The 27,500-nt window shown below is 47.3% G+C and overlaps 1 protein-coding gene across 1 annotated transcript in view; it reads left to right on the forward strand.

Moving 5' to 3' along the window:
• Positions 1-27,500, forward strand: part of LOC112236239 (adhesion G protein-coupled receptor L1) — a 143,477-nt gene that overhangs the window by 91,716 nt on the left and 24,261 nt on the right. The gene's annotated exons all lie outside the window — the stretch shown is intronic.

The following is a 27,500-nucleotide window of genomic DNA, read 5'->3' on the forward strand; positions in this document are numbered from 1 at the left end:
AACGACTCAGAAAAAGAGGGAAACGAAGCGGTCTTCTGGTCAGACTCCGGAGACGGGCACATCGTGCACCACTCCCTAGCATTCTTCTTGCCAATGTCCAGTCTCTTGACAACAAGGTTGATGAAATCCGAGCAAGGGTAGCATTCCAGAGGGACATCAGAGACTGTAACGTTCTTTGCTTCACGGAAACATGGCTAACTGGAGAGACGCAATCCGAAGCGGTGCAGCCAGCGGGTTTCTCCACGCATCGCGCCGACAGAAACAAACATCTTTCTGGTAAGAAGACGGGCGGGGGCGTATGTCTTATGGCCAACGTGACATGGTGTGATGAAAGAAACATACAGGAACTCAAATCCTTCTGTTCACCTGATTTAGAATTCCTCACAATCAAATGTAGACCGCATTATCTACCAAGAGAATTCTCTTCGATTATAATCACAGCCGTATATATATCCCCCAAGCAGACACATCGATGGCTCTGAACGAACTTTATTTAACTCTCTGCAAACTGGAAACGATTTATCCGGAGGCTGCATTCATTGTAGCTGGGGATTTTAACAAGGCTAATCTGAAAACAAGACTCCTAAATTTTATCAGCATATCGATTGCGCAACCAGGGGTGGAAAGACCCTGGATCATTGTTACTCTAACTTCCGCGACGCATATAAGGCCCTGCCCCGCCCCCTTTCGGAAAAGCTGACCACGACTCCATTTTGTTGATCCCTGCCTACAGACAGAAACTAAAACAAGAAGCTCCCACGCTGAGGTCTGTCCAACGCTGGTCCGACCAAGCTGACTCCACACTCCAAGACTGCTTCCATCACGTGGACTGGGAGATGTTTCGTATTGCGTCAGACAACAACATTGACGAATACGCTGATACGGTGTGCGAGTTCATTAGAACGTGCGTTGAAGATGTCGTTCCCATAGCAAAGATTAAAACATTCCCTAACCAGAAACCGTGGATTGATGGCAGCATTCGTGTGAAACTGAAGGCACGAACCACTGCTTTTAATCAGGGCAAGGTGTCTGGTAACATGACTGAATACAAACAGTGCAGCTATTCCCTCCGCAAGGCTATCAAACAAGCTAAGCGCCAGTACAGAGACAAAGTAGAATCTCAATTCAACGGCTCAGACACAAGAGGTATGTGGCAGGGTCTACAGTCAATCACGGACTACAGGAAGAAACCCAGCCCAGTCACGGACCAGGATGTCTTGCTCCCAGGCAGACTAAATAACTTTTTGCCCGCTTTGAGGACAATACAGTGCCACTGACACGGCCTGCAACGGAAACATGCGGTCTCTCCTTCACTGCAGCCGAAGTGAGTAAGACATTTAAACGTGTTAACCCTCGCAAGGCTGCAGGCCCAGACGGCATCCCCAGGCGCGCCCTCAGAGCATGCGCAGACCAGCTGGCCGGTGTGTTTACGGACATATTCAACCAATCCCTATACCAGTCTGCTGTTCCCACATGCTTCAAGAGGGCCACCATTGTTCCTGTTCCCAAGAAAGCTAAGGTAACTGAGCTAAACGACTACCGCCCCGTAGCACTCACATCCGTCATCATGAAGTGCTTTGAGAGACTAGTCAAGGACCATATCACCTCCACCCTACCTGACACCATTGACCCACTCCAATTTGCTTACCGCCCAAATAGGTCCACAGACGATGCAATCTCAACCACACTGCACACTGCCCTAACCCATCTAGACAAGAGGAATACCTATGTGAGAATGCTGTTCATCGACTACAGCTCGGCATTCAACACCATAGTACCCTCCAAGCTCGTCATCAAGCTCGAGACCCTGGGTCTCGACCCCGCCCTGTGCAACTGGGTACTGGACTTCCTGACGGGCCGCCCCCAGGTGGTGAGGGTAGGCAACAACATCTCCTCCCCGCTGATCCTCAACACTGGGGCCCCACAAGGGTGCGTTCTGAACCCTCTCCTGTACTCCCTGTTCACCCACGACTGCGTGGCCATGCACGCTCCAACTCAATCATCAAGTTTGCGGACGACACAACAGTGGTAGGCTTGATTACCAACAACGACGAGACGGCCTACAGGGAGGAGGTGAGGGCCCTCGGAGTGTGGTGTCAGGAAAATAACCTCACACTCAACGTCAACAAAACTAAGGAGATGATTGTGGACTTCAGGAAACAGCAGAGGAACACCCCCATCCACATCGATGGAACAGTAGTGGAGAGGGTAGCAAGTTTTAAGTTCCTCGGCATACACATCACAGACAAACTGAATTGGTCCACTCACACAGACAGCATCGTGAGGAAGGCGCAGCAGCGCCTCTTCAACCTCAGGAGGCTGAAGAAATTCGGCTTGTCACCAAAAGCACTCACAAACTTCTACAGATGCACAATCGAGAGCATCCTGGTGGGCTGTATCACCGCCTGGTATGGCAACTGCACCGCCCTCAACCGTAAGGCTCTCCAGAGGGTAGTGAGGTCTGCACAACGCATCACCGGGGGCAAACTACCTGCCCTCCAGGACACCTACACCACCCGATGCTACAGGAAGGCCATAAAGATCATCAAGGACATCAACCACCCGAGCCACTGCCTGTTCACCCCGCTGCCATCCAGAAGGCGAGGTCAGTACAGGTGCATCAAAGCTGGGACCGAGAGACTGAAAAACAGCTTCTATCTCAAGGCCATCAGACTGTTAAACAGCCACCACTAACATTGAGTGGCTACTGCCAACACACTGTCAATGACACTGACTCTACTCCAGCCACTTTAATCATGGGAATTGATGGGAAATGATGTAAATATATCACTAGCCACTTTAAACAATGCTACCTTATATAATGTTACTTACCCTACATTGTTCATCTCATATGCATACGTTGATACTGTACTCTATATCATCGACTGCATCCTTATGTAATACATGTATCACTAGCCACTTTAACTATGCCACTTGGTTTACATACTTATCTCATATGTATATACTGTACTCGATATCATCTACTGTATCTTGCCTATGCTGCTCTGTACCATCACTCATTCATATATCCTTATGTACATATTCTTTATCCCCTTACACTGTGTATGACAGTAGGTTTTTTTGGAATTGTTAGTTAGATTACTTGCTCGTTATTACTGCATTGTCGGAACTAGAAGCACAAGCATTTCGCTACACTCGCATTAACATCTGCTAACCATGTGTATGTGACAAATAAAATTTGATTTGATTTGATTTGAAGTGTGTGTGTCCACACCGCCTGCATGTGTGTGTGTGTCCCCGCACCGCCTGCATGTGTGTGTGTGTCCACACCGCCTGCATGTGTGTGTGTGTGTGTGTGTGTGTGTCCACACCGCCTGCATGTGTGTGTGTGTCCGCACCGCCTGCATGTGTGTGTGTGTGTCCGCACCGCCTGCATGTGTGTGTGTGTGTCCACACCGCCTGCATGTGTGTGTGTGTGTCCACACCGCCTGCATGTGTGTGTGTGTGTGTGTCGCACCGCCTGCATGTGTGTGTGTGTCCCCGCACCGCCTGCATGTGTGTGTGTGTCCACACCGCCTGCATGTGTGTGTGTGTGTGTGTGTGTGTGTGTGTGTCCACACTGCCTGCATGTGTGTGTGGGTGGGTGCCAGCTGGTTTAACCCCAGCAGCAGGTGACCTGTTTGGGCCACAGTGGTGCTGCAGGGCGTGTGTGTGGCGGGGAAGATGGGGGAGGTAGAGCTAAAGGGAAGGGGAGGTGTTGAGGGATGTCCTGTTAGTACCCTTCCACATGGACAGCTGTGTGCTCTCAGTTAGGACACTGAGAGCAGAGAGGGAGGGAGGGAGGGATATGGTGGAGGAAGAAAGAGAAAGAGAGAAAACACAAAAGGTTAATTTTAGGCGCTGTAAGATTCAGAGATGAGTAGGGAAGAGAGGGAGGGATGAAGAGAAAGAGAGAGAAATCCAGAAGAAAGCCGTTAAATTCTACAACCACCTAAAAGGAAGCGATTCCCAAACCTTCCTTCTTAAGGCTAGGCGTCCCGCTAGTGGGATACCTGTCGACAACATCCAGTGAAATTGGAGGGCGCGCAATTCAAATAAATAATCATAATATTAAACATTTATGAACATACAAGTATATTATATTGGTTAAAAGCTTACATTTTTGTTAATCTAACTGCATTTTCTGATTTACAATAGGCTTTACAGCAAAAGTATACAATGCAATTGTTTGAGGACGGCGCCTCACATCAACATATTTTTCAACCAGCACAGGATTCATAAAATCACAAATAGCAATTAAATAATCACTTACTTTTTGAAAATCTTCCTCTGTTTGCAATCCAAAGGGTCCCAACTAGAACATGTTACAACATGGTCATTTTGTTAGATAAAATATTTCTTTGTATCCCAAAAAGTCTGTTTAGTTGGCGCCATCGATATCAGTAATCCACTCGTTCAACGTGTAGACAAAGGAATCCAAAAAGCTACCGCTAAACTTTGTTAAAAGAAGTCAAACTACATTTCTATTTAATCCTCAGGTACCCTAAAATGTAAATAAACTATAATATTTCATACAAAAAGAAGTGTGTTCAATAGAAAAGTAAAATTGACAAGTGCGTGTCCTCTTCATCGCAAGATTCCGTGGAACCGGACCGTAGATTGTCGCCGGAGGAACCGGACTGTGGATAGTCGCCGGAGGAACCGGACTGTGGATCGCCGCCGGATGCTCCGGACTGTGGATCATCGCCGGAGGCTCCGGACCGTGGATCGACGCCGGGACCGTAGATCGTTGCCGGAGGCTCCGGGCCGTAGATCGTCGCCGGGGACTCCGGACCGTAGATCGTCGCAGGAGGCTCTGGACTGGGAACCCCCGCTGGAGGCTCTAGGCTGCAGACCATCGCTGGAGGCTCTGGACCGCCGACCGTCACTGGAGGCTCTGGACCACAGACCGTCGCTGGAGGCTCTGGACTGCCGACCGTCACTGGAGACTCTGGAGTGCAGACCGTCGCTGGAGACTCCGGACCTTGGATCATCACTGGAGGCTTTGGGCCATGGATCATCATTGGAGGCTTCGTGCCATGGATCATCACTGAAGGCTTCGAGCCATGGATCATCATTGGAGGCTTCGTGCCATGGATCATCACTGAAGGCTTCGGGCCATGGATCATCACTGGAGGCTTCGGGCCATGGATCATCACTGGAGGCTTCGAGCCTTGGATCATCACTGGAGGCTTCGTGCCATGGATCATCACTGCAGGCTCCAGGCCATGGATCACCACTGCAGGCTCCGGGCCATGGTTCATCACTGGAGGCTTCGGGCCATGGATAATCACTGGAGGCTTTGTGCCATTGATCATCACTGGAGGCTTCGGGCCATGGTTCATCACTGGAGGCTTCGGGCCATGGATCATCACTGGAGGCTCCAGGCCATGGATCACCACTGCAGGCTCCGGGCCATGGTTCATCACTGGAGGCATCGGGCCATGGATAATCACTGGAGGCTTTGTGGCCATGGTTCATCACTGGATCATCACTGGAGGCACTTCGGGCCATGGATCATCACTGGAGGCTTGCTATGGATCATCACTGGAGGCTTCGGGCCATGGATCATCACTGGAGGCTTCGTGCCATGGATCATCACTGGAGGCTTCGGGCTATGGATCATCACTGGAGGCTTCGGGCCATGGATCATCACTGGAGGCTTCGTGCCATGGATCATCACTGGAGGCTTCGGGCCATGGATCCTCACTGGAGGCTTCGTGCATGGAGCCCAGCAACAGCCGGGGCGATGGCACAGGACGCATTGGGCTGTGAAGGCGCACCGGAGACACAGTGCGCAGAGCCGGCGCAGAATATCCTGGGCCGAAGAGACGCACTGAAGACGAGGAGCGCTGAGCCGGCACAATCCGCGCACCGGGCTGTGGATGCGTACCGGAGACACAGTACGTGTAACCGCAAAGCAAGGTGCCTGAAGGGTCACACGCTCCTCAAAGCAACTGTCTTGCTCCAGACTCCAACCCCTTCAAACTCTTTCGTCCCTCTCCACTGTCAACCACTCCTCACTCAAACGGTCCAAGAATTCCTCCTCAGTCTCGGATCCCTCTGCACCGATGCACACGTCATCTGACCCCCCCCAAAAAAAAAACATTTTTGGGGCTGCCTCTCGGGTTTCCGTCGTGTCCTCTCCACCTGACCACGCCGCTTGGTCCGTTTGTGGTGGGATCTTCTGTTACGTCTGGCGTTAGATGAATGAGACCAAAGCGCAGCGTGGAAAGTGTTCATGATTTTTAATACTGAACTCTGACAAAACAACAAAATACCAAACCGAACGTAAAGTTCTTCAGGGCTAGACAGCAACTATGCAAAAACAAGATCCCACAATCTAAGGTGGGAAAAAGGACTGCCTAAGTGTGATCCCCATTCAGAGACAACAATAGACAGCTGCCTCTGATTGGGAACCATACCCGGCCAACAAAGAAATAGAAAAACTAGAATGCCCCACCCAAATCACACCCCAACCTAACCAAATAGAGAAATAGTCTCTTTTCACAGACTCAAACACACCCCACAGAGCCCCAGGACAGCAACACAATTAGACCCAACCAAATCATGAGAAAACAAAAAGATAATAACTTGACACATTGGAAATATTTAACAAAAAACATAGCAAACTAGAATGCTATTTGGCCCTAAACAGAGAGTATACAGTGGCAGAATAACTGACCCAAACTTAAGGAAAACGTTGCCTATGTACAGACTCAGTGAGCATAGCCTTGCTATTGAGAAAGGCCGCCGTAGGCAGACCTGGCTGTCAAGAGAAGACAAGCTATGTGCACACTGCCCACAAAATGAGGTGGAAACTGAGCTGCACTTCCTAACCTCCTGCCAAATGTATGACCATATTAGAGACACTTATTTCCCTCAGATTACACAGATCCACAAAGAATTCGAAAACAAACCCAATTTTGATAAACTCCCATATCTACTGGGTGAAATACCACAGTGTGCCATCACAGCAGCAAGCTTTGTGACCTGTTGCCACAAGAAAAGGTCAACCAGTGAAGAACAAATAACATTGTAAATACAACCCATATTTATTTATTTTCCCTTTTGTACTTTAACCATTTGTACATCGGTCCAACACTGTATACAGTTGAAGTCAGAAGTTTACATACACCTTAGCCAAATACATTTAAACTCAGGTTTTCACAATTCCTGACATTTAATCCTAGTATAAATTCCGTGTATTAGGTCAGTTAGGATCACCACTTTATTTTAAGAATGTCAGAATAATAGCAGAGAGAATGATTTATTTCAGCTTTCATTTCTTTCATCACATTCCCAGCGGGTCAGAAGTTTATATACACTCAATTAGTATTTGGTAGCACTGCCTTTAAATTGTTTAACTTGGTTCAAACATTTCTGGGAGCCTTCCACAAGCTTCCCACAATAATTTTGGCCCATTCCTCCAATTTTCTATGGGATTTTGATGGCCACTCCAATACCTTGACTTTGTTGTCCTTAAGCTATTTTGCCACACATTTGGAAGTATGCTTGGGGTCATTGTCCATTTGGAAGACCCATTTGCAACCAAGCTTTAACTGATGTCTTGAGATGTTGCTTCAATATATCCACATAATCCACATAACTCCTCCCTATATTTGTTTTATTCACTGCCCTAGCATACTCCACCAATCCGGATGTCCTAGCCGAGTCTGAATCCTGGCTTAGGAAGACCACCAAAAACCTTGAAATTTCCATTCCTAACTATAACATTTTCCGACAAGATAGAACTGTCAAAGGGGGCGGTGTTGCAATTTACTGCAAAGATAACCTGTAGAGTTCTGTCTTACTATCCAGGTCTGTACCCAAACAATTTGAGCTTCTACTTCTAAAAATGTACCTTTCCTGAAACAAGTCTCTCACCGTTGCCGCTTGCTATAGAACACCCTCTGCCCCCACCTGTGCCCTCGACACCATATGTGATTTGATTGCCCCCCATCTATCTTCTGAGCTCGTGCTGCTAGGTGACCTAAACTGGGACCCCGGCCATCCTACAATCTAAGCTTGATGCCCTCAATCTCACACAATTTATCAATGAACCTACCAGATATAATCCCAAATCCGTAAACACGGGCACCCTCATAGATATCATCCTAACTAACTCACCCTCCAAATACACCTCTGCTGTTTTCAAACAAGATCTCAGCGATCACTGCCTCATTGCCTGCATCCGTAATGGGTCTGCGAGCAAACGACCACCCCTCATCACTGTCAAACGCTCCCTAAAACACTTCTGCGAGCAGGCCTTTCTAATCGACCTGGCCGGGGTATCCTGGAACGACACTGACCTCATCCCGACAGTGGAGGATGCCTGGTTATTCTTTAAAAGTGCCTTCCTCACCATCTTAAATAGGCATGCCCCATTCAAAAAATGTAGAACCAGGAATAGATACAGCCCTTGGTTCACTCCAGACCTGTCTGCCATTGACCAGCACAAAAACATCCTGTGGCGTTCTGCATTAGCATCGAATAGCCCCCGTGATATGCAACCTTTCAGGGAAGTTAGGTACCAATATACACAGGCAGTTAGGAAAGCTAACGCTAGCTTTTTTAAACAGAGATTTGCATCCTGCAGTACAAACTCAAAAACGTTCTGGGACAGTGTAAATTCCATGGAGAATAAGAGCACCTCATCCCAGCTACCCACTGCTCTGAGGCTAGGAAACACTGTTACAACCGACAAATCCACTATAATTGAGAATTTCAATAAGCATTTCTCTACGGCTGGCCATGTTTTCCACCTGGCTACCCCTACCCCGGTCAACTGCCCGGCACCCTCCACAGCAACCCGCCCAAGCCCCCACCATTTCTCCTTCACCCATATCCAGATAGCTGTTGTTCTGAAAGAGCTGCAAAATCTGGACCCCTACAAATCAGCCGGGCTAGACAATCTGGACCCTCTCTTTCATAAATTATCTGCCAAAGTTGTTGCAACCCCGTCTGAGATTCCCAAAGATTGGAAAGCTGCCGCGGTCATCCCCCTCTTCAAAGGGGGACACACTCTAGACCCAAACTGCTACAGACCTATATCTATCCTACCCTGCATCTCTAAGGTCTTCGAAAGCCAAGTTAACAAACAGATTACTGACCATTTGAATCCCACCGTACCTGCAATCTGGTTTCCGAGCTGGTCATGGGTGCACCTCAACCACGCTCAAGGTCCTTAACGATATCATAACCGCCATCGATAAGAGTAATTACTGTGCAGCTGTATTCATTGACCTGGCCAAGGCTTTCGACTCTGTCAATCACCACATTCTTATTGGCAGACTCAACAGCCTTGGTTTCTCAAATGATTGCCTCGCCTGGTTCACCAACTACTTCTCTGATAGAGCTCAGTGTGTCAAATCGGAGGGCCTGTTGTCCGGACCTCTGGCAGTCTCTATGGGGGTGCCACAGGGTTCAATTCTTGGGCCGACTCTCTTCTCTGAAAACATCAATGATGTCGCTCTTGCTGCTGGTGATTCTCTAATCGACCTCTACGCAGATGACACCATCCTGTATACTTCTGGCCCTTCTTTGGACACTGTGTTAACTAACCTCCAGATGAGCTTCAATGCCATGCAACTCTCCTTCCGTGGCCTCCAACTGCTCTTAAACGCAAATAAAACTAAATGCATGCTATTCGACCGATCATTGCCCGCATCTGCCCGCCCATCCAACATCACTACTCTGGACGGCTCTGACTTAGAATATGTGGATAACTACAAATACCTAGGTGTCTGGCTAGACTGTAAACTCTCCTTCCAGACTCACAGTAAGCATCTCCAATCAAAAATGTAATCTAGAATCGGCTTCCTATTTCGCAAAACAAAGCTTCCTTCCCTTATGCTGCCAAACCAACCCTCGGGAAACTGACCATCCTACCGATCCTTGACTTCGGCGATGTGATCTATAAAATAGCCTCCAACACTCTACTCAGCAAACTGGATGTAGTCTATCACAGTGCCATCCGTTTTGTTACCAAAGCCCCATATACTACCCACCACTGCGACCTGTACGCTCTCGTTGGCTGGCCCTTGCTTCATACTCGTCGCCAAACCCACTGGCTACAGGTTATCTACAAGTCTCTGCAAGGTCACCATAGCAGCACCCACTCATAGCACATGCTCCAGCGGGTATATCTCACTGGTCACCCCCAAAGCCAATTCCTCCTTTGGTCGCCTTTCCTTCCAGTTCTCTGTTGCCACTGACTGGAAGGAACTGCAAAAATCACGGAAGCTGGAGATTCCCATCTCCCTCACTAGCTTTAAGAACCAGCTGTCAGCAGCTCACAGATCACTGCACCTGTTCATAGCCCATCTGTATACAGCCCATCTATCTACCTCATTCCCATACTGTGGTTATTTGTTTTGCTCCTTTTGCACCCCAGTATCTCTACTTGCACATCCATCTTTTGCACATCTACCATTCCAGTGTTTAATTGCCATATTGTAATTACTTTGCCACCATTACTTTGCCAACTGCTATGATTTATCTTGGCCAGGTCGCAGTTGCAAATGAGAACTTGTTCTCAACTAGCTTACCTGGTTAAATAAAGGTGAAATTAAAAAATAAAATAAAATGTTTTTAAAACCTCATGAAGCCATCTATTTTGTGAAGTGCACCAGTCCTTCCTGCAGCAAAGCATTCCCACAACATGATGCTGCCACCCCCTTGCTTCACGGTTGGGATGGTGTTCTTTGGCTTGCAAGGCTCCCCCTTTTTCCTCCGAACATTGGGCATTCTGACCAAACAGTTCTATTTTTGTTTCAACAGACCAAAGGACATTTCTCCAAAAAGTATGATCTTTGTCCCCATGTGGAGATGCAAACCGTAGTCTGGATTTTTTATGTATGTTTTGGAGCAGTGGCTCCTTCCTTGCTGAGCGGTCTTTCAGGTTATGTCGTTCATAGTACGTTCAAAGTACGTTCATCTCTAGGAGACAGAACGCGTTTCCTTCCTGAGCGGTATGACAGCTGCGTGGTTCCATGGTGTTTATACTTGCGCACTATTGTTTGTACAGATAAACGTGGCACCAATTGCTCCCAAGGATGAACCAGAATTGTGGAGGTCTACAATTTTTTTTCTGAGGTGTTGGCTGATTTCTTTTGATTTTCCCATGATGTCAAGCAAAGAAGCACTGAGTTTGAAGGTAGACCTTGACATACAGCCACAGGTACACCTGCAAATGACTCAAATGATGTCAATTAGCCTATCAGAAGCTTCTAAAGCCATGACATAATATTCTGTAATTTTCCAAGCTGTTTAAAGGCACAGTCGACTTAGTGTATGTAAACTTCTGACCCACTGGAATTGTGATACAGTGAATTATAAGTGAAATAATCCATGTGTAAACAATTGTTGGAAAAATGACTTGCACAAAGTAGATGTCCTAACTGACTTGCCAAAACTATAGTTTGTTAACAGGAAATTTGTGGAGTGGTTTAAAAACGAGTTTTAATGACTCCAACCTAAGTGTATGTAAACTTCCAACTTCAATAGGATATTCATAATATGACATTTGTAATGTCTTTATTCTTTTTTAACTTCTGTGAGTGTAATGCTTACTGCTCATTTTTATTGTTTATTTCACTTTAGTATATTATCTACTTAACTTGCTTTGGCAATGTTAACATATGTTTCCCATGCCAATAAGCCCCTTGAATTGAAAATGAATTGAATTGAATTGAGAGAGAGTGCGAGAGATAGAGAGAGAGAGTTAATTTTTATTGTTTATTTCACTTTATATATTCACTTTATATATTATCTACCTCACTTGCTTTGGCAATGTTACCACATGTTTCCCATGCCAATAAAGCCCTTGAATTGAATTGAATTGAATTGAATTGAATTGAATTGAATTGAATTGAGAGAGAGAGTGAGTGAGTATGAGAGAGAGAGAGAGAGAGATGTGTGTTCTTGCTAGAGGTTGATTGTGCAGGTGTGATTTTAATGTGAGTGGGTGTTTGCTTGCTGATGTGATCTCTCTATCTCTCTATCTCTGTCTCTCTGTCTATCTCTCTGTTTGCTGCATTGTATTTATGTGATGTACTCAGTGTTGCATTGGACACCAGCTGATTTATCAACTGTGTGCATGTGTGTATGTGTTTGTTGCACGCTTGCTCGTGTTTGTCTGCAGACTGTGTGTGCGTGCGTGTATGTGTGTGTTGCTCGCTTGCTCGTGTTTGTCTGCAGACTGTATGTGTGTGTTGCTCGCTTGCTCGTGTTTGTCTGCAGACTGTGTGTGTGTGTTGCTCGCTTGCTCGTGTTTGTCTGCAGAGACTGTATGTGTGTGTTGCTCGCTTGCTCGTGTTTGTCTGCAGACTGTATGTGTGTGTTGCTCGCTTGCTCGTGTTTGTCTGCAGACTGTGTGCGTGCGTGCGTGTATGTGTGTGTTGCTCGCTTGCTCGTGTTTGTCTGCAGACTGTGTGTGCGTGCGTGTATGTGTGTGTTGCTCGCTTGCTCGTGTTTGTCTGCAGACTGTGTGTGCGTGTTGCTCGCTTGCTCGTGTTTGTCTGCAGACTGTGTGTGTGTGTTGCTCGCTTACTCGTGTTTGTCTGTAGACTGTGTGTGTGTGCCGCCCACATCTGTGTGTGCATGAGAGCCTCCAGCTGTCTGTGTGACCTGGCACTAGAGAAGTATTAATAATGCATTAATAATCAATTGAGTGTTAAATATGTTCTGCCCTGAGCACAGGCACAGCGTTTGATTGGACCAAATTAAGAAAACCCTTTCTGATGGTTCCATCGATCAACTCCCCTGGCTGTGGTACAGAAACACACACACAACCACACACACACACACACAAACATACACACCCAGAGGTTAACTTTCAGAGTGCTGTTTACTGTAGTGTGAGAGGGAGAGAGGGATGAAAGAGTGAGAGGGGGATAAGGAAAGGCAATAGAGGCAAACGGAGAGAGAGGTAAATAATGATGGGAAGAGAGAGGTAGAGGGAATACAGAGGTAGAGGGAATACAGAGGTAGAGGGAAGAGAGCGGTAGAGGGAAGAGAGAGGTAGAGGGAAGAGAGAGGTAGAGGGAATACAGAGGTAGAGGGAAGAGAGCGGTAGAGGGAAGAGAGAGGTAGAGGGAAAGAGAGGTTGAGGAAGAGGGAAGAGAGGGATAGAGGGAAGGGAGAGGTAGAGGGAAGAGAGAGATAGAGGGAAGAGAGAGTTAGAGGGAAGAGAGGGGTAGAGGGAAGAGAGAGGTAGAGGGAAGAGAGAGGTGGAGGGAAGATAGAGGTAGAGGGAAGAGAGAGGTAGATGGAAGAGAGAGGTAGAGGGAAGAGAGAGGTAGAGGGAATAGAGAGGTAGATGGAAGAGAGAGGTAGAGGGAAGAAAAAGGTAGAGGAAGAGACAGGTAGAGGGAAGAGAGAGGTGGAGGGAAGAGAGAGGTGGAGGGAAGAGACAGGTCGAGGGAAGAGAGAGGTGGAGGGAAGAGAGAGGTAGATGGAAGAGAGAGGTAGAGGAAGAGAGAGGTAGAGGGAATAGAGAGGTGGGTGGAAGAGAGAGGTAGATGGAAGAGAGAGGTAGAGGAAGAGAGAGGTAGAGGGAAGAGAGAGGTGGATGGAAGAGAGAGGTAGATGGAAGAGAGAGGTAGAGGGAAGAAGAGTAGATGGAAGAGAGGGAAGAGAGAGGTAGAGAAGAAGAGAGAGGTAGAGGAAGAGACAGGTAGAGGGAAGAGAGAGGTGGAGGGAAGAGAGAGGTGGAGGGAAGAGACAGGTCGAGGGAAGAGAGAGGTGGAGGGAAGAGAGAGGTAGATGGAAGAGAGAGGTAGAGGAAGAGAGAGGTAGAGGGAATAGAGAGGTGGATGGAAGAGAGATGTAGATGGAAGAGAGAGGTAGAGGAAGAGAGAGGTAGAGGGAATAGAGAGGTGGATGGAAGAGAGAGGTAGATGGAAGAGAGAGGTAGAGAAGGAAGAGAGAGGTAGAGTGAATAGAGAGGTAGATGGAAGAGAGAGGTAGAGGGAAGAGAGAGGTAGAGGGAAGAGAGAGGTGGAGGGAAGAGAGAGGTAGAGGGAAGAGAGAGGTAGAGGGAAGAGAGAGGTAGAGGAAGAGAGAGGTAGAGGGAAGAGAGAGGTAGAGGGAAGAGAGAGGTGGAGGGGAAGGGAGAGAGGTAGAGGGAAGAGAGAGGTAGAGGGAAGAGAGAGGTGGAGGGAAGAGAGAGGTAGAGGAAGAGACAGGTAGAGGGTAGAGAGAGGTAGAGGGAAGAGAGTTAGAGGGAAGAGAGGGGTAGGGCGAAGAGAGGGGTATCCTGATGTTGGCTCCTTCCTGTGCTGACTGTTAGACTAGACATCAGTACCAGTCTAATCACTACTTATTACAGACCTGCAGGATCACCAAGCTCTGCTCCTCTACAGCACTCCACACTCCACTACGCATCCTAATGTTAATCCCAAACTCTAACATGTACCCCAAACATGCACAATTCCTACATTTTAAATGTACCCCTAACCAGACCTGGTCTTAAATAGTATTTGTTTGATTGAACCTGCCTGGAGTGTCAGATCAGCCGGATTTGCACTTTTGGGGCTATTCCATTGGTTCCCTTGTGCCAGGCATGCTCAATCAATTGCAGCTAACAGCTAACACATGTAAATGTAATGTAAACGTTATGTTTACCCTACACATACAAATAGGCCTACCACTAACATGCTAAATGTGTACCCTTACACTATAATGTTTACATTCTGCCATATATTGTAGATGTTAAATGATTCAGTTAAAGTAAGGGAAATGTGAAATCTGGTCAGCAGTACCAAAAAGATATTTATTGTGAGTAGATATAAAGTAACCAACACTAAAACACACCCAAACCAACAGTCATACACACACTTCCTGTCCCAGTCTCAACATATTGACATGCCTACCCTGTCCTGCTGATTCCACACACCACTAGTTCCAAATGTACAGCCGAGAATGAGCCGTGTTGTGTTCTGAAAGCCCATTAGGCCTGGTTAATGTGGCAGGAAAGCATCACTTCCCATCGCAGGCAGCTGCACTACATACACAGGATGGAGCCCAGACACCCAGCGCAGATTTAGCTACCGCACTGTGAGGCGAGGCACTGTGTGTGTGTGCCTGTGTGTGTGTGTCGCTGGTGGCGGCGTGGGCCATTACCAGGCCGTTAGCGTGCGTGTGTGCATGTGTGTGTGTGTGTGCGTGCGAGTCCCATCCGTCTGGATGCAGCCCAGACCCAGCTGACTGGTGGAAGCGTTTGCTCTCAGATCAGTCTGTGGAAAGGCCTCCAGTCCCTTACTGCACACAACTTCCTCTTGCGCTGCTGCCCATGGTTCCATCTATGTCCCTTTCTTTAGAGCTGAGATCTGTAGGATCTATATATTTATGGTAATGGGCTGGTATGTAGTGTTTTTGTGATAGATCTCATGGGGAGACCAACCATCATGTCCTGTTGATCCTGCTGTTTCTCCCTTTCCTCCTCTCCTGCCTCCCTTTTTCTATCTTGTTACGATCTCTGCTTCATACTAGTGTTCTGTTCTCCAACCCTCCTCTCTCATTTTCATCCAATCTCTCTGCTTGCTCTCGCTGTCACTCTCTCCCCTATCCCCTCATCCCCCTCTCCCTGCTTCGTGACTTCCACTCTCAGCTACCACAGCTACCCCTTCTCCTGTCCTCTCCCCTCCACTCCGCCTATTCTATTCAATTCAATTCAATTCAAGGGGCTTTATTGTCATGGGAAACATATGTTAACATTGCTAAAGCAAGTGAAGTAGATAATATACATAAGTGAAGGAAACAATACATATTAACAGTACACATTACACTCACAAAAGTTCCAAAAGAACAAAGACATTACAAATGTCATATTATGTACAAATGTCATATTAGGGGTGGCAGTGTAGCCTAGTGGTTAGAGCATTGGACTAGTAACTGAAAGGTTGCAAGTTCAAATCCCTGAGCTGACAAGGTACAAAATATGTCGTTCTGCCCTTGAACAGGCAGTTAACCCACTGTTCCTAGGCCGTCATTGAAAATAAGAATTTGTTCTTAACTGACTTGCCTAGTAAAATAAAGGTTAAAAAAAAAAAATTATGTGCAAATAGTTAAAGTACAAAAGGGAAAATAAATAAACATAAATATGGGTTGCATTTGTAATGGTGTTTGTTCACAATTCTTGCTGCTGTGGTATTTCACTAAATAGATATGGGAGTTTATCAAAATTGGATTTGTTTTCGAATTCTTTGTGGGTTTGTGTAATCGGAAGGAAATATGTGTATCTAATATGGTCATACATTAGGCAGGATGTTAGGAAGTGCAGCTCAATTTCGGCCTCATTTTGTGGGCAGTGTGCACATAGCCTGTCTTCTCTTGAGAGCCAGGTCTGCCTACGGCAGCCTTTCTCAATAGCAAGGCAATGCTTACCTAGTCTGTACATAGTCCCTTTTGGTGACAAAAGTTTTCCTTAAGTTTGGTTCAGTCACAGTGGTCAGGTATTCTGCCGCTGTGTACTCTCTGTTTAGAGCCAAATAGCATTCTAGTTTTCTCTGTTTTTCTGTTAATTCTTTCCAATGTGTCAAGTAATTATCTTTTTGTTTCCTCGTGATTTGGTTGGGTCTAATTGTGCTGCTGTCCTGGGGCTCTGCGGGGTGTGTTTGTGTTTGTGAACAGAGCCCCAGGACCAGCTTGCTTAGGGGACTCTTCTCCAGGTTCATCTCTCTATAGGTGATGGCTTTGTTATGGAAGGTTTGGGACTTGTTTCATTTTAGGTGGTTATAGAATTTTACAGCTCTTTTCTGGATTTAGATAATTAGCGTGTATCGGCCTAATTCTGCTCTGCTTGCATTAGTTGGTGTTTTACGTTGTACACAGAGGATATTTTTGCAGAAATCTGCAAGCAGAGTCTCAGTTTGGTGTTCGTCCCATTTTGTAAATTCTTGGTTGGTGAGCGGATTCCAGGCCGCACAACCATAAAGGGCAATGGGCTCTATGACTGATTCCAGTATTTTTAGCCAGATCCTACTATGCCCCCTTCCGCTTCCTTCTCCCTCTCTCCGTTCTCTTCAGTCTGCACCTTCCTCTCCTTTCGTCTGCCCCTCCCTCTAATCTAGTCTTACCTCTATTTTAGTCTTCTCTCTTTTCTAGTCCTCTATGCACCTCCTTTTTTACTACCTCTGGCTCTGTCTACCCCCTCCTTCCATCCCTCCTCCCTCTCTCTACCCCCTCCTTCCATCCCTCCTCCCTCTATCTACCCTCTCCCTCTGTCCCTCCTCCCTCTATCTACCCCCTCCTTCCATTCCTCCTCCCTCTCTACCCCCTCCCCTCCTTCCATCCCTCCTCCCTCTATCTACCCCCTCCTTCCCCCCTCCTTCCATCCCTTCTCCCTCTATCTACCCTCTCCCTCTGTCCCTCCTCCCTCCTCTCTACCCCCTCCTTCCATCCCTCCTCCCTCTATCTACCCCCTCCTTCCATCCCTTCTCCCTCTATCTACCCTCTCCCTCTGTCCCTCCTCCCTCTATCTACCCCCTCCTTCCATCCCTTCTCCCTCTATCTACCCTCTCCCTCTGTCCCTCCTCCCTCTATCTCCCTGTCCCCCTCCTTCCATCCCTTCTCCCTCTATCTACCCTCTCCCTCTGTCCCTCCTCCCTCTATCTACCCCTCCCCTCTCCCTCTGTCCCTCCTCCCTCTATCTACCCCCTCCTTCCATCCCTCCTCCCTCTCTATCCCTCCATCTACCCCTCCCCTCCTTCCATCCCTCCTCCCTCTATCTACCCCCTCCTTCCATCCCCCTCCCTCTATCTACCCCCTCCTTCCATCCCTCCTCCCTCTATCTACCCTCTCCCTCTGTCCCTCCTCCCTCTATCTACCCCCTCCTTCCATCCCTCCTCCCTCTCTACCCCCTCCTTCCATCCCTCCTCCCTCTCTCTACCCCCTCCTTCCATCCCTCCTCCCTCCCTCTGTCCCTATCTACCCTCTCCCTCTGTCCCTCCTCCCTCTATCTACCCCCCCCCTCCTTCCATCCCTTCTCCCTCTATCTACCCCCTCTCCCTCTGTCCCTCCTCCCTCTATCTACCCTCTCCTCCCTCTGTCCCTCCTCCCTCTATCTACCCCCTCCTTCCATCCCTTCTTCCTCTATCTACCCTCTCCCTCTGTCCCTCCTCCCTCTATCTACCCCCTCCTTCCATCCCTTCTCCCTCTATCTACCCTCTCCCTCTGTCCCTCCTCCCTCTATCTACCCCCTCCTTCCATTCCTCCTCCCTCTCTACCCCCTCCTTCCATCCCTCCATCTCCATCCCCCCCTCCTTCCATCCCTTCTCCCTCTATCTACCCTCTCCCTCTGTCCCTCCTCCCTCTATCTACCCCCTCCCCTCCTTCCATTCCTCCTTCCTCCCCTCCCTCTATCTACCCTCCCCTCCTTCCATCCCTTCCATCCCCCTCCCTCTATCTACCCCCCCTTCCATCCTTCCATCCCTTCTCCCTCTATCTACCCTCTCCCCCCCTCCTTCCATCCCTTCTCACTCTATCTACCCTCTCACTCTGTCCCTCCTCCCTCTATCTACCCCTCCCCCCTTCCATCCCTCCTCCCTCTATCTACCCTCTCCTCTGTCCCTCCTCCCTCTATCTACCCCCCCCTTCCATCCCTCCTCCCTCTATCTACCCCCTCCTTCCATCCCTTCTCCCTCTATCTACCCTCTCCCTCTGTCCCTCCTCCCTCTATCTACCCCCTCCCCTCCTTCCATCCCTTCTCCCTCTATCTACCCTCTCCCTCTGTCCCTCCTCCCTCTATCTACCCCCTCCTTCCATCCCTTCTCCCTCTATCTACCCTCTCCCTCTGTCCCTCCTCCCTCTCTCTCTCCCTGGTGGTGGTCCTGCGCTCTTCAAAGCCCTTGGCTGAGAGCAGTAGATCACAGAGAGACTGTGTGAGTGAAAGGTTAATGGATGGCCTTTGAACATGTATTGGGAGGTGGGGGCAGAGTGGTGAGGGAGGGGGAGACGCTGGGCCGGCGGAGGTGTGTTCTTTCAAATCGCTCTTTGAAGATGGCGCTGGTCGCTCTCATGTCCCTGCTCCAGTGTGTGTGTGTGTGTCTGTGTGGTTTGTAAGTAAATTACGCTGGGGACAGGGGACTATGTTCCTGTGAACTGGTGTGAAATAAAGATGGCGTCAACAGAGAGGGCCGCCTTGCTTCTAGTCCTTAAGAAACTTTAAAGTACTTTGTTTTTTTATGTATTATTTCTTACATTGTAAGCCCAGAAAATCTTAAGTGTTATTACATACACTACCCGTGAAAAGTTTTAGAACACCTACTCATTCAAGGGTTTTTCTTTATTTTTACTATTTTCTACATTGTGGAATAATAGTGAAGACATCAAAACTATGAAATAACACATATGGAATCATGTAGTAACCAAAAAAGTGTTAAACAAATATTTGAGATTCTTCTACTAGCCCCCGTTTGCCATGATGACAGCTTTGGACACTTGGCAGTCTCTCAACCAGCTTCACCTGGAATGCTTTTCCAACAGTTTTGAAGTAATTCCCACATATGCGGAGGGGCAGGTAGCCTAGTGGTTAGAGCTTTGGACTAGTAACTGAAAAGTTGCAAGATCACGTCCCCAAGCTGACAAGGTAAAAATCTGACGTTCTGCCTCTGAACAAGGCAGTTAACCCACTGTTCCTAGGTGATCATTGCGGAATCACTGCAGAATGCTGTGGTAGCCATGCTGGTTAAGCGTAACCTTGAATTCTAAATCACAGACAGTGTCACCAGCAAAGCATACAGTGTCACCTACACCATAACACCTCCTCCTCCATGCTTTACGGTGGGAAATACACATGCGGAGATCATCCGTTTACCCACACCCCGTCTCAAAAAAGACATGGCGGCTGGAACCAAAAATCTCAAATTTGTACTCCAGACCTAAGGACAAATTTCCACCAGTCTAATGTTCATTGCTCATGTATCTTGGTCCAAGCAAGTCTCTTCTTATTTTTGGTGTACTTTAGTTGTAGTTTCTTTGCAGCAATTCAAACCTGAAGGCTTGATTCACACAGTCTCCTGTGAACAGTTGATGTTGAGATGTGTCTGTTACTTGAACTCAGTGAGGCATTTATTTGGGCTGCAATGTCTGAGGTTGGTAACTCTAATGAACTTATCCTCTGCAGCAAAGGTAACTCTGGGTCTTCCATTCCTGTGGCGTTCCTCATGAGAGCCAGTTTCATCATAGTGCTTGATGGTTTTTGCCACTTCACTTGACATTTTCCATATTGACGGACCTTCATGTCTTAAAGTAATGATGGACTGTCGTTTCTCTTTGCTTATTTGAGCTCTTCTTGTTGCGGTTTTCTTCCGTCGAAAGAGAGTCGGACCAAAATGCAGCGTGGTAAGTTAGATACATGTTTAATAGCGAAGAAAAAACGAACAAAACAAAAACAACAAACGTAACGTGAAAACCTAACCAGTCTATCTTGTGCTAACACACACAGAGACATGAACAATCACCCACGAAACACTCAAAGAATATGGCTGCCTAAATATGGTTCCCAATCAGAGACAACGAGAATCACCTGCCTCTGATTGAGAACCGCCTCAGGCAACCATAGACTTTGCTAGAACACCCCACTAAGCCACAATCCCAAAACCTATGAAAAACCCCCATACATAAACACAACACAAAATAAACCCATGTCACACCCTGGCCTGACCAAATAAATATAGAAAACACAAAATACTAAGACCAGGGGCGTGACACTTCTTGCCATAATATGGATTTACCAAATCTTCTGTATACCACCACTACCTTGTCACAACTTGGCTCAAACACATTAAGAAGGAATGAAATTCCACAAATTAACTTTTAAGAAGGCACACTTGTTAATTGAAATGCATTCCAGGTGACTACCTCTTGCAGCGTGTTGAGAGAATGCCAAGATTGTGCAAAGCTGTCATCAAGGCAAGGGTGGCTATTTGAAGAATCTCAAATTAAAAATATATAATGATTTGTTTAACACTTTTTTAGTTACTACATGATTCCATATGTGTTATTTCATAGTTTTGATGTCTTCACTATTGTTTTACAATGTAGAAAATTGTAAAAAAAATAAAGAAAACCCTTGAATTAGTAGGTGTTCTAAGTCTTTTGACTGGTAGTGTACAGCCGGGAAGAACTACTGGATATCAGAGCGATGTCAACTTACCATCACTACGACCAGGTATACGACTTTCCCGAAGTAGATCCTTTGTCCAAACCACCCAGCGAATCTGAACTGATTCCAGAGGCTGACCCAAAACAACGTTGCTGCAGAAGAGGTAGACGGAGCAGCCTTCTGGTCAGACTTCGGAGGTGCGCACACCACCCACCACTTCTGACTATATTATTCGCTAATGTCCAGTCTCTAGATAACAAGGTAGACGAAATTAGGGCAAGGGTTGCTTTCCAGAGAGACATCAGGGATTGTAACATACTCTGTTTCACGGAAACATGGCTCTCTCGGGATATGCTGTCGGAGTCGGTACAGCCACCGGGATTGTTTGTGCATCGTTCCGACAGAAATAAACTTCTCTAAGGGATAAAGAAGGGTGGTTTCATGATTAACGAATCATGGTGTAATTGTAACAACATACAGGAAATCAAGTCCTTTTGGTCACCAGATCTAGAATTCGTCACAATCAAATGCCGTCCATATTCTCGTTGGTTATTGTCACAGCCGTGTATATCGCCCCTCAAGCCAAAACATCGACAGCCCTCAAGGAACTTCACTGGACTTTATAAAAACTGGAAACCATATATTCTGAGGCTGCATTTATTGTAGCTGGGGATTTTAACAAAGCAAATTTGAGAACAAGGCTACCTAAACTCTATCAGCATATTGATTGTAGCACTCGTGCGGGCAATACACTGGATCACTGATACTAGAACTTCCGTGATGCATACAAGGCCCTCTCCCACCCTCCCTTCGGCAAATCTGACCATGACTCCATTTTGCTCCTCCCTTCCTATTGGGAGAAACTCAAACAGGATGTACCCTTGACAAGGACTATTCAACGCTGGGCTGACCAATCGGAATCCACGCTTCAAGATTGTTTTTATCACTCGAACTTGGATATATTCCTGGTAGCCTCCGAGAATAATATTGATTTATACGCTGATTCTGTGAGTGAGTTTATAAGGAAGTGCATGTTGTACCCACTGTGACTATTAAAACCTACCCTAACCAGAAACCGTGGATAGATGGCGGCATTATCGCCAAACTGAAAACGTGAACCACCGCATTTCACCATGGAAAGTTGACTGGAGATATGGCCGAATACAAACAGTGTAGTTATTCCCTTCGCAAGGCAATCAAACAAGCGAAATGTCAGTATAGAGACAAAGTGGAGTCGCATATCAATGGCTCAGACACGAGACACATGTGGCAGGGTCTACAGACAATCACAGACTACAAGAAGAAAACCAGCCACGTCACGGACACCGACATATTCAATCTCTCCCTTTCCCAGTCTGCTGTCCCCACATGCCTCAAGATGGCCACCATTGTTCATGTACAAAAGAAGGCAAAGTTAACTGAACTAAATGACTATTGCCCTGTAGCACTCACTTCTGTCATCATGAAGTGCTTTGAGAGACTAGTCAAGGATTATATCACCTCCACCTTACCTGTTACCCTAGACCCTCTTCAATTTGCTTACCGCCCCAATAGGTCCACAGACGATGCAATCACCATCACACTGCCCTATCCCACCTGGACAAGAGGAATACCTATGTAAGAATGCTGTTCATCCCCCTATCCAAATCGACGGGACAGCAGTGGAGGAGGTGGAAAGTTTTAAGTTCCTCGGTGTAAACATCACGGACAAACTGAAATGGTCCACCTACACAGACTGTGTGGTGAAGAAGGCGCAACAGCATCTCTTCAACCTCAGGAGGCTGAAGAAATTTGGCTTGTCACCTAAAACCCTCACAAACTTTTACAGATGCACAATTGAGAGCATCCTGTCGGGCTGCATCAATGCCTGGTACGGCAACTGCACCGCCCATAACCACAGGGCTCTCCAGAGGGTGGTGCGGTCTGCACCGGAGGCAAACTACCTTCCCTCCAGGACACCTACAGCACCCGATGTCACAGGAAGGCCAAAAAGATCATCAAAGACAACAACCACCCGAGCCACTGCCTGTTCACCCAGCTACCATCCAGGAGGCAAGGTCAGTACGGGTGCATCAAAGCTGGGACCGAGAGACTGAAAAACAGCTTTTATCTCAAGGCCATCAGACTGTTAAACAGCCATCACTAACACAGAGAGGCTGCTGCCTACATACAGACTTGAAATCATTGGCCATTTTAATAAATGGATCACTAGTCACTTTAATAATGTCACTTTAATAATGTTTACATATCTTGCATTACTCATCTCATAAGTATATACTGCATTCTACACCATCTATTGCATCTTGCCAATGCCGCTCTGTTGTTGCTCATCCATATATGTATATATATATAGTATTATTCCATTCCTTTACTTAGATTTGTGTGGATTAGGTAGTTGTTGTGGAATTGTTAGATTACATGTTAGATATTGCTGCACTGTCGGAACTAGAAGCACAAGCATTTCGCTACACTCGCAATAATATCTGCTAACCATGTGTTTGTGACCAATAAAATGGATTTGATTTGATTGCTGATACCTCGCCCTCTAATGTCCTCTGTGTATTTAGGTCTGCCTGTCGTGATTTTTGTGTCTATTTGTGATACAGAGGGAGTTTTATCACATTGTTTGGGTATAATTGTTGTGTGTTTGTCTCTGTGACAGTGTGTGTGTGTGTGTGTGTGTGTGTGTGTGTGTGTGTGTGTGTGTGTGTGTGTGTGTGTGTGTGTGTGTGTGTGTGTGTGTGTGTGTGTGTGTGTGTGTGTGTGTGTGTGTGTGTGTGTGCGTGCGTGCGTGCGTGTGTTTGTGTGTGGGGGGGGTGTGTACATGTGTATAGGGAAATAAGGAAAACAAGAACCCTTTTGATATCATGAATTTGTTCAAATGCTATTTTAGGCTTAAAGGTTTAGGCTTTTGTGTTAAGGTTAGGGTTAGTTTTAGGGTTAGGAGTTAGAGTTAGGTTAATGGTTAGGGTTAGGTTTATGCTTAGGTTAAGGGTTAGGGATAGGTTTTGGGGTTAGGGAAAATAGGGTTAGAGTTTGCACATGTGTGTGTGTTTTTATGTGTGCGTGTGGGTTTCCGTGTGTGTGTGTGTGTGCATGTCTGTTGGTGCCCTCTGTGTTTGCATGTTTGAGGGAGACTGAGTAGGGGGGACTGAGGATAGGAGAGATAGGAGAGACAGGATAGTGGAGACTAAAGGTAGGGGAGACTGATGGTAGGGGATACTGAGGATAGGGGAGACTAAGGGTAGACTGGGGAGACTGAGGATAGGGAAGACTGAGAGTGAAGGGTCAGAACTTGAAGGAGAAAAGAAAGCGAGAGGGGTGGGTAAGGGTCATGTGTAGAGGAAGGGGAGGACACATTTAGAGACATGGATCACATTGGGCTGGGGATGGAGGGATACTATGGAAGAGGAAAATAGGTAGGACAGAAGGAGATGTACAGTATATATATATAATATACTAAATAACATCTAGTAAGACACAATGAGGAGAATGAATCATCTCGGTTTTCATAGCTTCCCAAACTGTAAGCATGCAAATAGACCAACGCACACACACACACACAACCACACACACACACACACACACACACACACACACACACACACACACACACACACACACACACACACACACACACACACACACACACACACACACACACACACACACACACACACACACACACACACACACACATAGTCAGGGCTGTGGATCAGCGTACAACAAGGTTAATGAAGTGTCTAATGCAGTGGCAGGGCTTCACACTCATCCCTCCTAACAGGCCTCTGGATGACACTCATCCCTCCTAACAGGCCTCTGGATGACACTCTTCCCTCCTAACAGGCCTCTGGATGACACTCTTCCCTCCTAACAGGCCTCTGGATGACACTCTTCCCTCCTAACAGGCCTCTGGATGACACTTTTCCCTCCTAACAGGCCTCTGGATGACACTCTTCCCTCCTAACAGGCCTCTGGATGACACTCGCTTCTCTGGATGACACTCTTCCCTCCTAACAGGCCTCTGGATGACACTCTTCCCTCCTAACAGGCCTCTGGATGACACTCTTCCCTCCTAACAGGCCTCTGGATGACACTCGCTTCTCTGGATGACACTCTTCCCTCCTAACAGGCCTCTGGATGACACTCTTCCCTCCTAACAGGCCTCTGGATGACACTCTTCCCTCCTAACAGGCCTCTGGATGACACTCTTCCCTCCTAACAGGCCTCTGGATGACACTCGCTTCTCTTCCAAACACTCATCTTACTGACAGTTGGTCTCCAATAAGGCTCTCTCTCTCTGTCTCTCTCTGTCTCTCTCTCTCTCTCTCTCTCTCTCTCTCTCTCTCTCTCTCTCTCTCTCTCTCTCTCTCTCTCTCTCTCTCTCTTTCTCTCTCTCTCTCTCTCTCTCTGTCTCTCTCTCTCTCTTTCTCTCTGTCTTTCTCTCTGAAGATCTCTCTCTTTGTCGCTCTCTCTCTCTCTCTCTCTCTCTGCTCTCTCTCTCTGTCTTTCTCTCTGTCTTTCTCTCTGTCTTTCTCTCCGAAGATCTCTCGCTTTGTCTCTCCCTCTCTCTCTCTCTCTCTCTCTCTCTTTCTCTCTCTCTCTCTCTCTCTCTGTCTTTCTCTCTCTCTCTCTCTCTTTCTCTCTCTGTCTCTCTCTGTCTCTCTCTCTGTCTCTCTCTCTCTCTTTTTCTCTCTGTCTCTCTCTGTCTCTCGCTCTCTCTCTCTCTCTCTCTTTCTCTCTCTGTCTCTCTCTCTGTCTCTCTCTCTCTCTCTCTGTCTTTCTCTCTGAAGATCTCTCTCTCTCTTTCTCTCTCTGTCTCTCTCTCTCTCTCTCTCTCTCTCTCTCTCTCTCTGTCTTTCTCTCTGTCTTTCTCTCTGAAGATCTCTCTCTTTGTCTCTCTCTCTCTCTCTCTCTCTCTCTCTCTCTCTCTCTCTCTCTCTCTCTGTCTTTCTCTCTGTCTTTCTCTCTGAAGATCTCTCTCTTTGTATCTCTTTCTCTCTCTCTCTCTCTCTTTCTCTCTTTCTCTCTCTCTCTGTCTTTCTCTCTGAAGATCTCTCTCTTTGTATCTCTCTCTCTGTCTATCTCACTCTCTCTCCTTCTATCTGTCTCTCTCTGGCTCTTTTCCACCACTCTCTCCCCCTCCATCTCTCTCTTTCTCTCTCTTCCACTCTCTCTGTCTGTCTCTCCCCACCCCCCCTTTCTCTGTCTATAGCCCTTTAGACAGTATCTCTTTTTCTCCTCTTTTCTCTCTATTCCACGGGGGACCAGTACGAAAAAACTATTAAAATGTATGCATTCACTACAGTAAGTCGCTCTGTATAAGAGCTTCTGGTAAATTACTAAAATGTAAATGTAAAATGTCTCTCCTCAGTGCCTCAGTCCTTCCTTCCCTGCTCTACCTTGGGTTCTCCAGCTCTGCTATATTTATCTGAATCTGGGTCTCAGTCTGAGTCAGTGTCTACTGTATAGTGTTGTGTTATGCCTGTAGCACAGCTCCCATCCCTGGGGAAGATAAGGATAGTTTCCTGCTCTGTTCTGTTTCTGTTGGGCTGTCTGCGTTTTATTTTGGGTCCGACCGGTGCTGTTTCGCCTACTGTGGCTGTTTTACTGCATAATTAGGCTGTGGTACCAGGGCTGGCTGTGACGTGGAATTGACAGTTTGAGCACGTCCTGTCTTGCCTCTACTTCTCTCTTTAAAAGAGTCCCAGTGTGTGTGTGTGTGTGTGTGTGTGTGTGTGACCAGACCACGCTAGTATAACAGTGAGCTGGATGTGAGCTGGAGTCAGGTCCCTAGCTGGAGTTTGGAGCTGGATGTGAGCTGGAGTCAGGTCCCTAGCTGGAGAGTGGAGCTGGATGTGAGCTGGAGTCAGGTCCCTAGCTGGAGAGTGGAGCTGGATGTGAGCTGGAGTCAGGTCCCTAGCTGGAGAGTGGAGCTGGTTGTGAGCTGGAGTCAGGTCCCTAGCTGGAGAGGGGAGCTGGTTGTGAGCTGGAGTCAGGTCCCTAGCTGGAGAGTGGAGCTGGATGTGAGCTGGAGTCAGGTCCCTAGCTGGAGAGTGGAGCTGGTTGTGAGCTGGAGTCAGGTCCCTAGCTGGAGAGTGGAGCTGGTTGTGAGCTGGAGTCAGGTCCCTAGCTGGAGAGTGGAGCTGGATGTGAGCTGGAGTCAGGTCCCTAGCTGGAGAGTGGAGCTGGATGTGAGCTGGAGTCAGGTCCCTAGCTGGAGAGTGGAGCTGGTTGTGAGCTGGAGTCAGGTCCCTAGCTGGAGTGTGTGTGTACGCCGTGAGGGGGCTGCTAGGGGTGGAGGATGTGTGGTTGAGTGTTAGGGAGAGTGTGTTCAGCGTAGTAGTGTGTGTGTATATGTGTGTGTGAGCATGTGTGCGTTAGTGTAGGT

Source organism: Oncorhynchus tshawytscha, unplaced genomic scaffold (assembly GCF_018296145.1).
Source record: "Oncorhynchus tshawytscha isolate Ot180627B unplaced genomic scaffold, Otsh_v2.0 Un_contig_4004_pilon_pilon, whole genome shotgun sequence".
NCBI classification, from domain to species: Eukaryota; Metazoa; Chordata; class Actinopteri; order Salmoniformes; family Salmonidae; genus Oncorhynchus; species Oncorhynchus tshawytscha.